The sequence below is a fragment of the Phalacrocorax carbo genome, chromosome 1, assembly GCF_963921805.1.
Source record: "Phalacrocorax carbo chromosome 1, bPhaCar2.1, whole genome shotgun sequence".
NCBI lineage: Eukaryota > Metazoa > Chordata > Aves > Suliformes > Phalacrocoracidae > Phalacrocorax > Phalacrocorax carbo.
The window spans coordinates 55,431,273-55,445,957 of NC_087513.1; the positions used below are offsets into that span (position 1 = coordinate 55,431,273).

The window sequence follows — 14,685 nt, forward strand, 5'->3', positions numbered from 1 at the left end:
AACCACCATTGCTTTTTTTTTTTAAACTTCAATCTCAGTGAAGAGGACTGTTAAGGAAACCCCCTACTTATCACCTAAGGCTAGCTGCTGACTTACTGTTTCTCGAGATGAGATAATGCTAGCTGATTATAAATAGGGTGACTACCCTTTTTCATCAATATTAGGAGTAAGCCGACACCTTGATCTTCAGCCTGTGGAATGAATCACACTGTAAGAGTTTGAAGTATTGCTGGTTTCAGGGAAGAGTAGTCATCCCTTGTCTCACCCCACGCGCCCTGCTATGGAAAGGCTTGGCCCTGATGGGGGGATCCCTGAGCTGTGGGCAGGTACCCCAGGAAATGTAAAATTTCACATCTGGTGAAATGGTTTCTCTCCACCAACCAAACCAGTGTCTCTTAGTTAGACCTGGGTTCAGCCAGGGTTATTAGGGGACCACTTTGAGGACTGCAGCCCCCTAAATGCTGCTGCTCCTTGTGAAAGTGTTTGTGTTGGGGTAGCTTGTTTTCTTATTTGTGGGTTTGGGCTGTTTCTAAAACTTGCTGAAACCAGCGGAGACTCATTGAGTTGGTAGGTTGACATAAACTGTGCTTGCTGAGGCTTCTCTTCTTGCATCTGTGCTTGCTGGTGATGTCCTACGAAGAACTGCCTACCTTATTTTTCAGAGCCCTGATGGAACCAACAGTATTTTGTTTAGGTCTAATTACTCTGAGCATGTTTACAGAAAAGTTAAATGGAGGTCTTCAGTCCTAATCACCTCTCAGGACAAATGTGAGTGCTAGCAGGATTCCCAGGTGCAGAAGAAAATCTCTTCAAGAGGGATGATGAAAGCCCTGATATATAAGCAGAGGTTTTGTTAGTTTGAACCTGAACTTCAGTAGGCAACTGGAAGAGTCCCTTGAATCCTGAAATAGAAACAAATTACTTAAGATTTTACTGCATGCCTCTCTAAAGATAGGTCTGTCCAGTCTTTGCAAAATTAAATTCTGATCTTTAACCCAGGACGGTTACTTCTATTAGCTGATAGCTTTTAAGGCATTGTCATCGCTTGGATTAGGTGACTTGAATGAAAATTATGGTTCTTTCCCCCACCCCCATATGTGTCAGTAGTGCTCGTAAATAGTTGAATATGTTGTGTTTAAAGTCGTAAGTTCTGTATGTTCTTGTGTGCTCTATCCTGACTTGGATTTGAGCGCAACTTTAAAGTAATGCAGAGCACTAAAGACATTAATGTCTTTTGAAATGTAGAGTTGGAGGGTTTGAGCATAGAATGTACTTTTATGAGTCTCAAGATACAACGTAATTAAAGTAGTTGTGTTTGAAGTAGGTTTTTTTTCTCATGTTTTGTTCATAATAGGAGATATATAAGTAAACCGTGGTGGAACTTTAAGACTATTTTTAATAAACCAATCTCTCTGATGAATTGGGACCAGAGAACATCACTATATGTGACAGAAAAAAGCAGAAGTCTGTTTCTGTGGTGAGAAGTTAATGAGATTTCATGCAACGTATATCTTCAGTGGACCTTAGATTACTACCACCCAATATAAATACAGCCTTCTTACTAGATGAATGTAGAAGACTTCTTGGTTTTGGTCCAGTCTGATGCCCTCTGTTTTTGCCTCTTGCTGCTGCAAGCCCTTCTCATGTGCTGTTTCATGTGCCTGAGGTCTGGAGTGCGGTAGCAGCAAGGTGACTGGAAGAATTAACGCTGTTCCTTCAGGGACCTTTTTTTTCTTGCTGTTGGAACAGCTGAGATTCAAAACAGCTATTGCATGCATCAGGGAGGAAACCAACAGGGAATGAAGTAAGAATCAAAATCTTAGTTGCCTCTAAAAATTGGGACTATATGTCATGGGGATTTAAGCTTGTTAAGCCTGGAAATTCCCACTTCCCTGTAGGCAGAAAAAAAAAACCCAGCAAATGAAACCTCTATGAAAGGCCAGCAGAAGTAAAAGGGAAAAAAAAATAATCCCTTTCTGTAAAACATGTTTAGGCAAGGCAGAGTTGGTTTTATGTAAGACCATTTAGAAAGATGAGTTGTTCTAATATTTGAATTTCTCCTTTTATTTAGATATGTTTAGCAATTCAGATAATGAAGATTTATTGATGGCCTTTTCTGCCTTGTTGGAGACAGTCTTGCTAGAGAATCATATTTGTGTGGCTTTCTATTTTAATTTCCACCTTTATTACTTTGGACATCTGCATGGAAATGCGATCCGCTTTTCCTCAAAAGTCCAGCTTCTGTTTTTCGTTGCTTTTTTACTGGACTCAGATTCTTTTGTCTGCAGTATCACAATCACTTTCACAGCAACTAATTCTGATTCTGCCAGAAGCAGCTTTTTGGCAGGAGGTAAAAAGGATAAGCAGAAGAAGCTGAGCAGGTCTTAAGGTACAAAGATCTTATTTTCATGAATCAGCTTCTTGTAACGGGAGAGGACAGAAGTGTTGCAGTATTAAAAGATGAAGCAGAATTGTCTCCCATATAGGTGGCTTAATTTTTCTCCTGCTATGATTCACGCTGCCTATCTTCAGCTTATCATTTTCCTTCCTTTGAGATGCTCCAGAGTCTTTCAATCCAGTTGTTGCTCTGTGGCTGTAGGACTTAGCACTATGGCTCATGGAGACACTTCTTGTGTCTGGAGGAGGGCCACTTCCAAGCGATGCACCCGAGACATGGCAGTCAGTATGTTGAGAATCTGTGCTTGTCCGAAATACTTTCCAGCAGGCACAGAGATCCTTTGGCTGTCTTAAGGGGAAAAGTTCAATATCAGTGAATTAATGAGGGGAGAGCCCTCCCTGATTTGCTGCAGTTCCTTGGGAGATGTCTGGTGCTGCTTCTCCCTTGTGTAGGGTCAGATGTAACACTTTTTATCTGAAGTAAGCGTAAAAGAAATAGGAGGAAGGTATGGGAAATCCTTGGGCTAGATAGGAAGAGAGGTAGGAAATGTTGATGAATGCAGCCATGCTGATGTCTTTCTTGGTGAAAGAGAAACAGGCTATCTGCCCTTGCTTTACACTTGCTTAAAGATGTAGCTGTCCCACCGTGAATATAAGTTTCAGTTGCCGGTTGTGTGACCTGTAGGTGCCCGATCTTGCTGTCATCTTTTGTATTATCTATCTTCAAGCTAGTCTCTAATGCCCGTTCCCATAGCATCTAAGTGCCTTTAGATGAAAGCTGTAAAAGTGCAGTGGCGAACCTGTGCATGACATGAAATTGTGTAACGGGGAAAGGATTAGGATAAGGGTGATACTTTGAGGGGACAGGTGCCGTGCCTGTGAGAAGTCTGCGTGCCTGGCTCTACGGAGACTTCAGCCTCCTGGTGCTGCTAGTTCAGTGCTTTTCATCAGCAATGAAACCTTTTGTAAAGAAGAAATCTCTCAGAGGATCCCACCAGCTGCATTCAGAAATCATTTTCCTCTAACAAACACTGGGTACTCGGAGTCTTTCCAGTGTATGTTACCTGCAAATTTCTTCTTGGTCCCCAAGCCGCATCACTTGCTGTCCTCCCTCCTTCCAAACAGCAGGAGCTCAGAGGGTGTGTGGAGATGAGCAGTGGTTGAGGTCACGAGTGGTGTCATCCTTCGGTTCTCCCCTCTAAGCTGCTAATGTATGCTTCCAGTCACCTGAACTGAGTAATTACTGAATTACAGCTAGATCAGAAGTGGTGACCTCAAAGACAGAAAGAGACTCTCCATCTCCATTTGTCAGTCCTCTCGGGGTCAGACGGACCTTTTTTCTCTGGGATTTGTGGGAGGATGAAAAAGGATGTGCAAGGTAAGCCTTACATTAAGGCATACCAGGAAAAAATGTTTGCTTTTGGCATTGCAGAGTTCATGTACTGTAGAAGAGTCAGCACTGCTTGCACATCTGCTGTGACAGCAGCACTGGTAGGAGCAATGACACAAACCCCGAGGGCTACTCAGGGGGCTTTATTTTGCCCAGAATCTCCCATCCATCGCAGAGGAGGGTTCCAGGTCTTGAGGCCATTTTCCTGCCTGTCTCTGCCTTGTTTGTGCCTCTGTCCTCGGAAGCACTTTGATTAGAGGTGGGGGGAGGGTGCCTGGGAGGAAATGGGTAGGATTTGGAAGGTTTCTATTGTGGTAGTACTGTAGTGGCTCTGTACAATCGGCTGAGCTGATTTTCTTGCCCGAAAAGCAGAGACTTCAATCTTTCTTGTGGCTGTGGTGTAGCGCATCTGCTCAGTCTGCACTTATGCTCTGATGATGGAATGTGTTGCTGGAAATTTACATGCAAGCCTGTTCAGTTTGTTGCATTGATTTCAAAATTGATCCTTTAAGGGTTTGTTTTGGTAAGTAACCATTTTTGGCCTTAAATATCTGGGGTTTTTGTTCTTTTCAGAACTGAAGGGTGATTGGCTTGTAAGTTGTTTTAAGAGCATATAGATACTGCTGATGACTTTACCCTGAACTAGAACTGCCTGCCTGGATGTCAGATTCCCACCTTGATTAGTCCTAACAATGTTTTATTAATAACAAATATTTTTCTGTAACTGATGGTAGTCCAGTTCATTCACTGAATGGCCAAGTCAGAAGGTTGAATTTCGTTCTTCTGGAAAGAAAGAGAAACGTTCAGTGGCAAAGAAAAACTCATGATGTGGTCAAGGTGTACTAATGATGGTGGTTTTTCATCTGGAGTCTGCAGACAGCCAAAAATTAGTTTCTGAGAGAATTAAATTCTCCATTACGCTCAGTGGAGTTGTACGTTAAAGCCTGATGCATTACTTCAGAAGCTGCAAAGGATAGGGTGTCTCTACTCATGTGGTGTTTAGCTAATATAGCTTTGGTAACTTAGTTTTCATTCCGCACTTTAATGACCCGCTATATTACCAGTGATGCAACAGCTGACAGTAGTGTGGCATTTGCCTGTATTTATAGCACGAGGGTTTTTTTTAAACTTCCTCTCATCCTTTAAAGTCAGTCATATAGTTTTGAGCTTTTAAATATTTAAAAAAAGCAACTCCTCTTGTACTTCCCTTGTAACACCTATAAGTAAGCATTAGCGGAGATGGGAAATGCTGCTGTGCAGCAGCCTAGAGATCCAGCTATGTAAGTATGCAAATTAACTTATTTTTGGTCCTTTGAGAGGTGTTTGACTTGTAAATGTTAGCTGTCCATATAGTTTTATAGTGCCTTTTTAAGCATTTTACAAAACCTTTTCTATTTATGCTGCAACTTCATTTTGTACATTAGGTAAAAAAATACCTCGATATACCAAGCTTCTGTAGACATGCTATGTTCTCATGTATTTATATATACAAAAGGGTTTTACCTTAAGGCAAGTTTAACTTCAGGTAGAGCGCTCTAAGCACTCCTGCCATATAAATCTACATAAAAGATTGACCGCAATTGACATTTCACTTCAAATTCAGAAAACAGATAATGGAAAATCAAATTATAAAAAACCTTATCGAGTTCCCCCACCCCATTACGGCTTTTATCACAGTGCTGGATCCCCAGGGGGAATGCTGCTCTAACCAAGCTCTTAGCGTGCCGTGGCAGTCAACAAGATTAAGGCTCTTTGCAACTAGAGCAACCTCACGGTTTGTCACAGGAATGTGCTGTTGGAACCTCTTCTTCAGGCAAGGAAAGCAACAACCTCCGCCTCCCAAAAGTGAAGCACCGTGCCTTAAACGCTACTTGCAAATGGGCAACAAGCGCTGAGGGGAGCAGGGGCATACTGTACTGCGAGAGGAAAAGCGTGCAGCAAGGCAGCGCCTGCGTGCTCCAGCTGCAATTCCTGGGTAGCTGGTGCGGAGAACATCGCGGTAATCTCACCCACAGGAGGTAAGGTGTGGATCACAGCAGAAGGCTTGCCTCCGAAACAAGCTGGTGCCTGTCGAGTCCAGAGAGGAGTGGAGGAGTGAACGAGTCCTTCCTGGACTCTCCTGCTGCGTGATTGCCCAGCCGCCAGCTGGGGAGGTCCCAACACCTGTGGATTGTTGTTAACTTGAAAGACAAATGGTAGGAGTACTTGTAATTGTTGTCTGCTCCGGTCGTTTTCCCCAGACTATTGCCATCGTTGCAGTCTTATCTGGATGGAATTTCAGCCAGTCTCCGAATTATTTTTGACAGATAACGCACAGTACAAGATGTGGTGGTTTGTATTTATTTTTCTTAAAGAGCAAGTCACCTGTTGGGGAGCCATCAATGAAGTTGTCAGCTGACTGTGCTTACAACACAGTTCTTCCAAGCAGTTCATTGCTTTTTGGGATGAGCTGTAAGCAGGGGCCTTCTCTCAAAATAAGGCTTGCTGATGATCTGAGGAACAAAGCCCAGGAAATGGGACAGTTATTGGAACTGTCATATCTACTCAGTAGAGTTCCTGGCAAAGCAAGTTTTAAATTATGCTCGAGATTTCTCTGCCCAGCACTTAAAGCTTCTCGGGCTGCCAGCCTCCTGCATTTTCACGTGAACGGCTCGGAGTGGCAGATGGAGGAAGCTGTAGTGTCATACAGAGCTTCCTTTGCTGGCATGCAGGCTTAAATGAAGGAGATGATGATTTGATGGGCGTTGCATCCTCACTCTCGAGCTGCCCTCTCCACCGGTCTCCTTGCCCCCTCACTCTCAAAAATTAAAAACTAAACACAACTGAATGTTCTGAAAACAAGCTTAGTCGTTCCTCCAGTGCAGAAGCACAACTAGGTATACTCAGCTCCCAAATTTAAGGCTTACAGGGGACTCGGGAGGGTGTGGGAGTACTGTTTTTAATTGCCCAAGTGCCGGTTCCGCCGCACTGAGCCCCCCGCACCGCCGGTGCTCCCGCCCCGGGCCGACCTCCCCCCCAGCCTCCATGTTGTTTCCCGACCTCCCCGCGGCTCCGCGAAAGCACCGCCGGTTCGGGGGCGGCCCAGCCCCGGCGTGCGGCCTGACGGCCGGCTCGGGCCGTGCTCCTGCGCTGCGGGCCGGTGAGGGGGCTTCCCCGGGCCCACCAGGAGCCCTCCCGGCCCGGCCACAGCCGCGGGTCGGGGCGGGGCGGGAGAAGTGCCGAACGGGACAAATCCGGTTCTTCAGATAACTTGGGGGGTGGGGATAATCGCGTCTTTAAAACAAATATATATATATGTACGTACATACACACACGTGTTACCAGTGTTGATTGATGAGAAGATTAAGAGTAAAATGGAGACTGTCGTGGTTCTCCCCGCCCCGAAAGGGCCGAATGGGGCCCGGCCCCCCTCACCGGCGGCACCGGCCGCGCCGCCTTTGCCCCGAGAGGCCGCCGGGCGGGGGAGGGTCTCGGTGCACGCCGGGGGTGCGACACGCGCGCCTGGCGTGCCTCGCCCACGTGCGGCGCCGCCGCCGCCCGATGCCAGCCCACGGGAGGGCGGGAGGGGAAGGAACCTGCCGCCGCCGTCCCCCATCCCCGCGGAGGGGAGGCGGCACTGACGGGTGTCGGGACGGCGGTGCGCGGCCCCTTTAAGCGGGCGCGTGGCGGGAGGGGAGGTGGCTCCGTCGCACCCCCACCCCCCCCCCCCCGCGCGCGCGCGCGCGCGCGTACGCAGAGACACAGATGTAGGCGGGCGCGCGCACGCGCTGCTCCCCCTCCCCGCTCCCTCGCCCGGCTGGGACCCGCCGCCTCGCGCCGTTCCCGCTGGCGCGCGCCGCTCCCTAGCACCCGCCACCATTGGCTGGCGGCGGTCAGCTGACGCCGTGTTATTTCCTGTGTGTGCGTGTGTGTGTGTGTGTGTGTGTGTTCGTGTGCGCCTCCGTGCGCGTGAGGGGAGAATGGAGCGGGACGGCCCCGGGCCCCCGCCGCGCCCCCGGCCCGGCCTCTGTCCCGCCGCGGCCGCCCGCCGCCCGCGCTGCTGAGCCGCCCCCGCCCCGCCCGCACCTCCCGCCGCGGCGGGGGGCGCCGGGGAAGGCGGGGGGAGGGGGGCGGCGCAGGTAAGGGGGCACCCGCGATTTGGGTGGAGGAGGGGGGCCCGGTGGGGTGTCGGGGAGGCCTAGGAAGGGGAGGGGTCCTGGCGGGGCCCGCCAGCCCGTCCCCCCCCACACCCCACCTCACCCGGGGAGGCTGGGCCCCCTCGGCGGTGCGGGAAGTTGTGTGGGAGAGGGCGCGGGGCTCTCATCCGTGAGCTGGGGGTCAGTGTTGGCTGTGAGGAGGGCTTGTGAAAGGGCTCTTGGGAAGTTCTCTTAGCACATTTAACCCTCCCCCCTTGTTTGGTTGTTTGGGCTTTTTTTTTTTTTCTTTTAAAGAAAAAACTCTTGTGTTTATGTGTGTTTAAAGAGGCCCTCGTGCTGCCTGGTGAGGTGCCCACCTGTTTTCCTGTCTCAGAAGAATGCTTTTTTGCAAGAATAACGAAGCCTTCACGGGATGTGGGGATTGGTGCTTCTGTTGAAGGAGTAAATAACTAAAAATGCCGGAGAAGATGGGTGCACCCCGTGCAGAAATCGCAGTAGATGGACAGGCTGTGTCGTGAATGTTTGAGGCGCGTAGTGCTTTTTTCTTTCTGGAGGGTTAACTTGGCGTTGCTCATTTGCAGAGATAATCAGAATATAATGTGTTTGGGCTGCTGTGAGGATCGGGTTGTCTTTTGTTAACGCTGCTTACTTTGCTGGAAGTTGTGTTTAGGATTGCAACTGAGAGTTATTTTTCCTTACCTTTAAGGAAGGAATAAGAGAAAGTTATGTAACCGAAGTGTTCTAACCTGTGTATCAGACCTGTCTAGTGATACTAGGGCTTTGTTATTAAGTTGAAAATAGAATCACGTTTGTATGTGAATCAACAAGTGCTTGTCTTAATGGGTAGGTTTGGCACCATGAGGATCCTTTATTTCTGTGTTTATGCTGTCTTATCCCTAACATCCCCCCCTTCCTTAAAAGGGGAGGCAGTTTGATTAACTTGTAGCAGTGTTTCCTGTACTGTTCCTTTTTTTTTTTTTCCTCCTTTTTTTTCTTTTTTTCAATTCTTTGAAAACGAAAGAAAGAAGACCTGTGAGGTGATAGAGGATCAGTTTGGGGGCTTTCTGTGTTTACATTAGCATTTTGAAAGCTATTCGCATCTGTCTCACTTGTTGCCATCTGTTGATTCATCCATGGGTAATTCTTAGGAGCATTTGATTTTTTTAGCATGCTTCCTGATCAATAGGTGCGCACATAGCAGTTGGCTCACCTTTACCCAGTCTTTGTAGAACAGTAAAGTGGCTGGATGGTGGAGATGCAGCAGCCTCTGGGTTAGAGTTATAGGATATCAGCTGAACTCAGCTCAGGAAGAGCTGGTTTTTTGCACCTATTTTCTAGACTGCTTTTTGGTTAGATAACTTCGGTTTCTGAGGTTTGTAGATGGGTATTGTGCAGCGTAATCGAGTCCATTCGGTTAAGTGTGGTGAATACTTCTTAATATTGCTATTTGTGAACTCTTATTTGGCTGAAATGTTTGGGGTTTTATTTTGTTTGTTTCCCCTTAAATCTACATCTTTAAATAGGGTTCCATATTAGTTTACTTCAACTTAAGTTGTTTGAAGCTGTATTTTTTAATCTGTTTTCTCTGCATTAGGTTCCATTGCCATATAAAAAGGCAGATGCATTACTGTACTGCGGAGAGAATTACTGTAAAAAAATATTTATTAGTTTAGTCATCTCTGTCTTAAACTTCGTTAATGTTACGAGGAGAGGAGAATAGTATTTGTTCATTTTTCTAAATTGCTGGTAGATGAAATGCATATCTTTGTGTTTTCTGGTTAAATTAGCCAGTGAACTACTATGGTTACTGGGTAGGAGTATGACAAAAGCTTTTATATAAAAAAATATTACTTGCTACTGTACATTTTTATTGCTTATAGTCTTGGGAATGGTTTTTGGGCCTTTCTGCCAGTTTGGTATTCTTCAGACTACTTAGCTTTAAATCTGTTAGCAAGCATCCTTTCTAGTAGAATAGTATGTGTTTTGGCACAATTTGGGCTTTGATCTCTAAATCAGATTTCAGAGGCTTTGGGATTGATGAAACCTGCATTTTTGCTGAAATATGTTCTTTAATATACCTTTGCAGCCTGAGGCAGGTTAAGCATGGTTCCCTATATGAAAGAACTAGAAGCAACTTGGTTGTGTCTTTAACAGGGGATCTGGAATTTTTTTTTGTCCTTCTCGTGGTTACTAATGCTTCATAAAGAAGGCTTTGAGGTGAATTCTTATTAAAGGAGTAAGTCTGTTTCTATAATGCATAAATAAGATCTGAAGGTTATTCAAATGAAACAGAACACTTGTTTGTGTATTAGTTATAAAGGAGACCTTTTTATTGTCAGAAGAAGTTTCCTTAACCTTCAGATGAAGAACCTGGGGAGATATTAAACCTCTTCTTTGCTACATTTTAAAGGATACTCGGATTAAATTTTAAAACTTTAAGCAGTATAAGTAAAAACGTTCTTAATATGGTTCTGTTTGTGATTGATACGTGCATGAAGTCTGTGGGAAGAAGAGTGAGATGTGTAGGTTTGGGGTTTTTTCCCTCCCTCCCTCTTCCTGTTGTGGAAGAGTGTGCAAAGAAGACCTTTTGGGCTCTTGCTACAATGTTAAAGAGAAAATCATCACATACCCCATTTCTCCCTTCCTTTTTAGGTCATGTTTAAGTAAACCACCCATGAAGCACAGCAAAATGGCAATAATGCTGCTCTTAGAAGGGTCCCTTCATAGGAATTGTACTGCACAATTCCTGTTGCTACACTACTAGCCTGGCAGGTTGCTATCTGGAATGAGGGCATAATATGTAATAAACTTGAATAATTCCATGCTGCTTGCTTGGCTTCCCTATAATTTGAGATAAGGGTGTATTTAAGAGTTTATAGCTGCCTATGCATATATCTTGCCTTTTTACACAGGGTATGCCAGATCTCCATTTGGGTGGGGTAGCTTTTTAATTAGAACATATATTTATTTTTTCATACCCTATTCAATTCTATTTTATACTTATGAAGGGTATTAGGCTAATGTTTTTGGAATCTGAGTTCTTATAACTTTCAAAGATTCAGAAATGTTTTTGGCAGTGCTAGCTTCTCAGGCTTCAGTGTGTACCGTAGCTGGCTGTGTGAGAATTTGTTATTTAATCCTGCAATTGGCCTCTGGGAGAGGAAAGATTATGTACAACAGTTTCTGAAGAGCCCATTAACATACTGATTTGTTGGTAGAGGCTGCAGAGACCAACTCTTCCCATTAAAGTCATTAAACTGCAGGCCAATAGCAAAAGGTGTTTTTTCTTGACTGTTTTTGGTGAGTTCTCTCTCTCGTAACTTCTGCTTTAGCTTTTGGACTTCTAAAATAAAAAATAAGGGTAATCTTAAGTAATTCTGACTATTTCTAATAGTGTTGATATGCAATAAATCTTTTTAAAATAGAAAACTGGTTAGTACTATTGATAGATGACGCAAACACAACGTAAGCAAAGGATCCTAATGTGCAATTCTGTTTCTATCAAACTCTTACTAAAAAAAAAAAAAAGATGGTTCTGTTAGTCTTCTGACCCGGATCCCCTCCCTTGGGGTTTGACTGGACTTCAGTCTTGACTACTGGAAAAATGGAAGATTCTGTCTTATAGCCGTGTACAGCACTGATGGTGCATCTGTGTCACACTAGGGTCTAGCTACACCACTCCTTCATTTCTTCAGCTGAGCCTTTCTGCTACTACTTACAACTAAGTTAGATATTAGTTTGTTTTGGGGCACTTAAAAAACCATATAATTTTCTTTGCTATACATATACATGGGTTTCCTTTCATTTAAAAAAAGGAGTGGGGGGAAGCCAAACCCAAAGACTCAAAAGTTGAGGCTGATGTGTAATCAAATGCAGATTTTGTTTAGCCCTGTTGGAGGATAACATCAGTTCAGGGTGTTCTAGTCTGTGATATGCTGCATATTTGCCTTTGAAGACAAAAAAAAAAAAAAAAGTAAAAGTTTACCAACTCTTGATCTTGTTTGTGCTGGATTTGTGAACAATGGCACAAGCAGTCAAACTTCCAGTTTTGACCTGGATACAACAAAGCATTCACGTTACAGTAAAACTCCTGGGTTTGGTTTTTTTTTCCCCTGCCTCTTGTCTAGTGATTCCTCAAGGGCAGAATTAAGAAGTGGTAGAAGAAAGCACAAGCATCCTCTTGTCGGCTTGACCTGGTGACAGTGAATATGCATGTGCTTTTCCCAGTGCCCTCTGTGTTTCTTCTTTTTACCGCAATGTTTATAACTGGTGATAATATTGGAAGAGTGGAAAAAGTGTTACCAGGTTCTTTGTCTGAAAGCTCTGGCTTGAGTCCCTTTGAGATTTGATCTGTTCTCCATTTGAGAAGCCCATTATTTCTTGCCTGTGTTGTGATGCAACAAATACAAAAAAGCTAGGAAAATGACTTCTTTTTTCCCCTCATCTTTGTAAGCACGCAGCATGTCTGTATTCATACCAATAACTGCATACAGAATCATTGTGTATTCTGTGCTGGAATATGATGATTTATTTTGGAGTATTTTACTAGTATGAACTCAGTCATCTAATTGCTAGTAAATTGCAAGTCATAAACAGAACCCTCTGATGAGTTCTGATAAGAGCTCAGTACTTAGCTAGAAATTGTATGGGGAGCTACTATGCTAGAAGCTTTAACACAGTTTATTGGGATTATTGTTCGTAACGCTTTTCCTGTAAAAATATGTGCTGCAAACTCTGTCTTAGTAATAGCTTTTGACTGAGCTAGAGACTAGGTATTAGCAGAGCTGACTATAGATGGCTTGTGTCCATATACAACATCGCTAATGACTATGAAAAACATACCTAAAACTTACTAGCTGAAAGAAAAATCTGTGCCGTCACACCTGCCAGAACTTAAAGGAATAAACCATTGTACACCATAATGAAATGCTGTTAATCAGCTTCCAATTCAATATCTGCAGTTTGCTGTTATCTTTGGTCAAATGCCTGGATACACTTGAATTTCCATGAGATTTGATTAGTCCAACAGTGTTTCCTATGAGTAGAAATTCTGGCATAGTGGGAACACTGCGATTTTTAATTTATTTTTTTTAAAATTAACTTAAATGTTTATCTGAAAAATATAGTGAATGTGGCGTGATCAGCATGATATTGTCTGCTGGAACTACAATATGGCAGAGAGGAAACAGTCTAGGAGGTTCCTGGAGTCTGTGGAAGATAACTTCCTGACACAGCTGGTGAGTGAGCCAGCTAGGGAACGCACACTGCTGGACCTGTTGTTTATGAATGGAGAAGGACTTGTGGGTGATGTGATGGTTGGAGGCTGTTTTGGGCACAGCAATCATGAAAGGATAGAATTTACAATTCTTGGAGAAGTAAGGAGAGAGGTCATCAGAACTGCCACCTTGGACTTCCAGAGGACAGCCTTTGGCCTGTTTAGGAGGCTGGTTGGCAGAGTCCCTTGGGAGGCAGCCCTGAAGGGCAAAGGGGTCCGGGAAGGCTGGACATTCTTCAAGAAGGAAATCTTAAAGGCAGAGGAGCAGGCTGACCCCATGTGCCGAAAGAAGAGCCAGCAGGGAAAAGACCAACTTGGCTGAACAGAGAGCTTTTGGCTGGAATGGGGCGGGGGGAGGGAAGAGAGTATATGACCTTTGGGAGAAGGGTCAGGCAACTCAGGAGGACTACAAGGATGTTGTGAGGTTAAGCATGGAGAAAATTAGAAGGGCCAAAGCCCAACTAGAGCTTAATCTGGCTACTGTCATGAAGACAATAAATTTTTTTTCCTATAAATACGTTAGCAACAAAAGGAGGGCTGAGGAGAATCTCCATTCTTTATTGGATGTGGGGGGGAAACATAGTGACAAAGGGTGAGGAAAAGGCCGAGGTACTTAATGCCTTCTTTGCCTCAGTCTTTGATAGTAAGACCAGTTGTTCTCCAGGTACCCAGTCCCCTGAGCTAGAAGGCAGGGGTGGGGAGCAGAATGAATCCCCCATAATATAAGGGGAAATGGTTAGTGACCTGCTACACTACCTAGGCACACATAAGTCTATAGGGCCAGATGGGGTCCACCCAGGGGTGCTGGGGCGGCTGGCAGAAGTGCTCACCGAGCCACTTACCATCATTTATCAGCAGTCCTGGCTAACCGGGGAGGTCCCAGTTGAATGGAAGTTAGCAAATGTGATGCCCATCTTCAAGAGGGCCGGAAAGAGGATCTGGGGAACTACAGGCCTGTCAGTCTGACCTTGGTGCCAGAGCAGCTTATGGAGTGGATCATCTGAGTGCCATCACGTGGCACATACCGGACAAGCAGGCAATCAAGCCCAGTCAACATTAGTTCATGAGAGGCAGGTCCTGGTTGACTAACCTGATCTCCTTCTATGACAAGGTGACCCACTTAGTGAATGAGGGAAAGGCTGTGGATGTTATCTAGCTAGGCTTTAGTAAAGTGTTTGACACTGTTGCCCCCAGCATTCTCCTGGAGAAACTGGCTGCTCGTGGCTTGGATGGGCATACACTCCACTGGGTAAAAAAACTGGCTGGATGTCCAGGCTCAAAGAGTGTGGTGAATGGAGTTAAATCCAGCTGGTGGCCGGTCACAAGTGGCGCTCCCTGGGGCTGAGGGTTGGGGCTGGTTCTGCTTAATATCTTTACCTCCGGACAAGGGGACTGAGTGTACCCTCAGGAAGTTTGCAGATGACACCAAGTTGGGCAGGAGTGTTGATCTGCTTGAGGGTAGGAAGGCTCTGCAGTGGGATCTGACA

General features: G+C 45.1%; 1 protein-coding gene and 1 long non-coding RNA gene across 6 annotated transcripts in view; one reads left to right on the forward strand and one right to left on the reverse strand.

Annotated features, from left to right (window-relative positions):
* The window catches only part of TCF20 (transcription factor 20), a 135,112-nt gene that overhangs the window by 59,695 nt on the left and 60,732 nt on the right, over positions 1-14,685 (forward strand). The window contains exon 1 of one of the 5 annotated variants that reach the window (XM_064453261.1): positions 7,662-7,905. The exons of the other annotated variants lie outside the window; for them this stretch is intronic. The gene's annotated coding sequence lies outside the window, so the exon portion shown is untranslated. Of the gene's footprint in view, positions 1-7,661; positions 7,906-14,685 lie in introns of those variants that run through there. 5 annotated transcript variants of the gene reach the window in all.
* On the reverse strand, positions 5,253-7,477 carry LOC135313627 (uncharacterized). Its single transcript, XR_010373203.1, has 2 exons — positions 7,092-7,477; positions 5,253-6,279 (listed from the first exon to the last, which is right to left on the reverse strand). It is a non-coding gene; the product is annotated as an uncharacterized LOC135313627 (long non-coding RNA).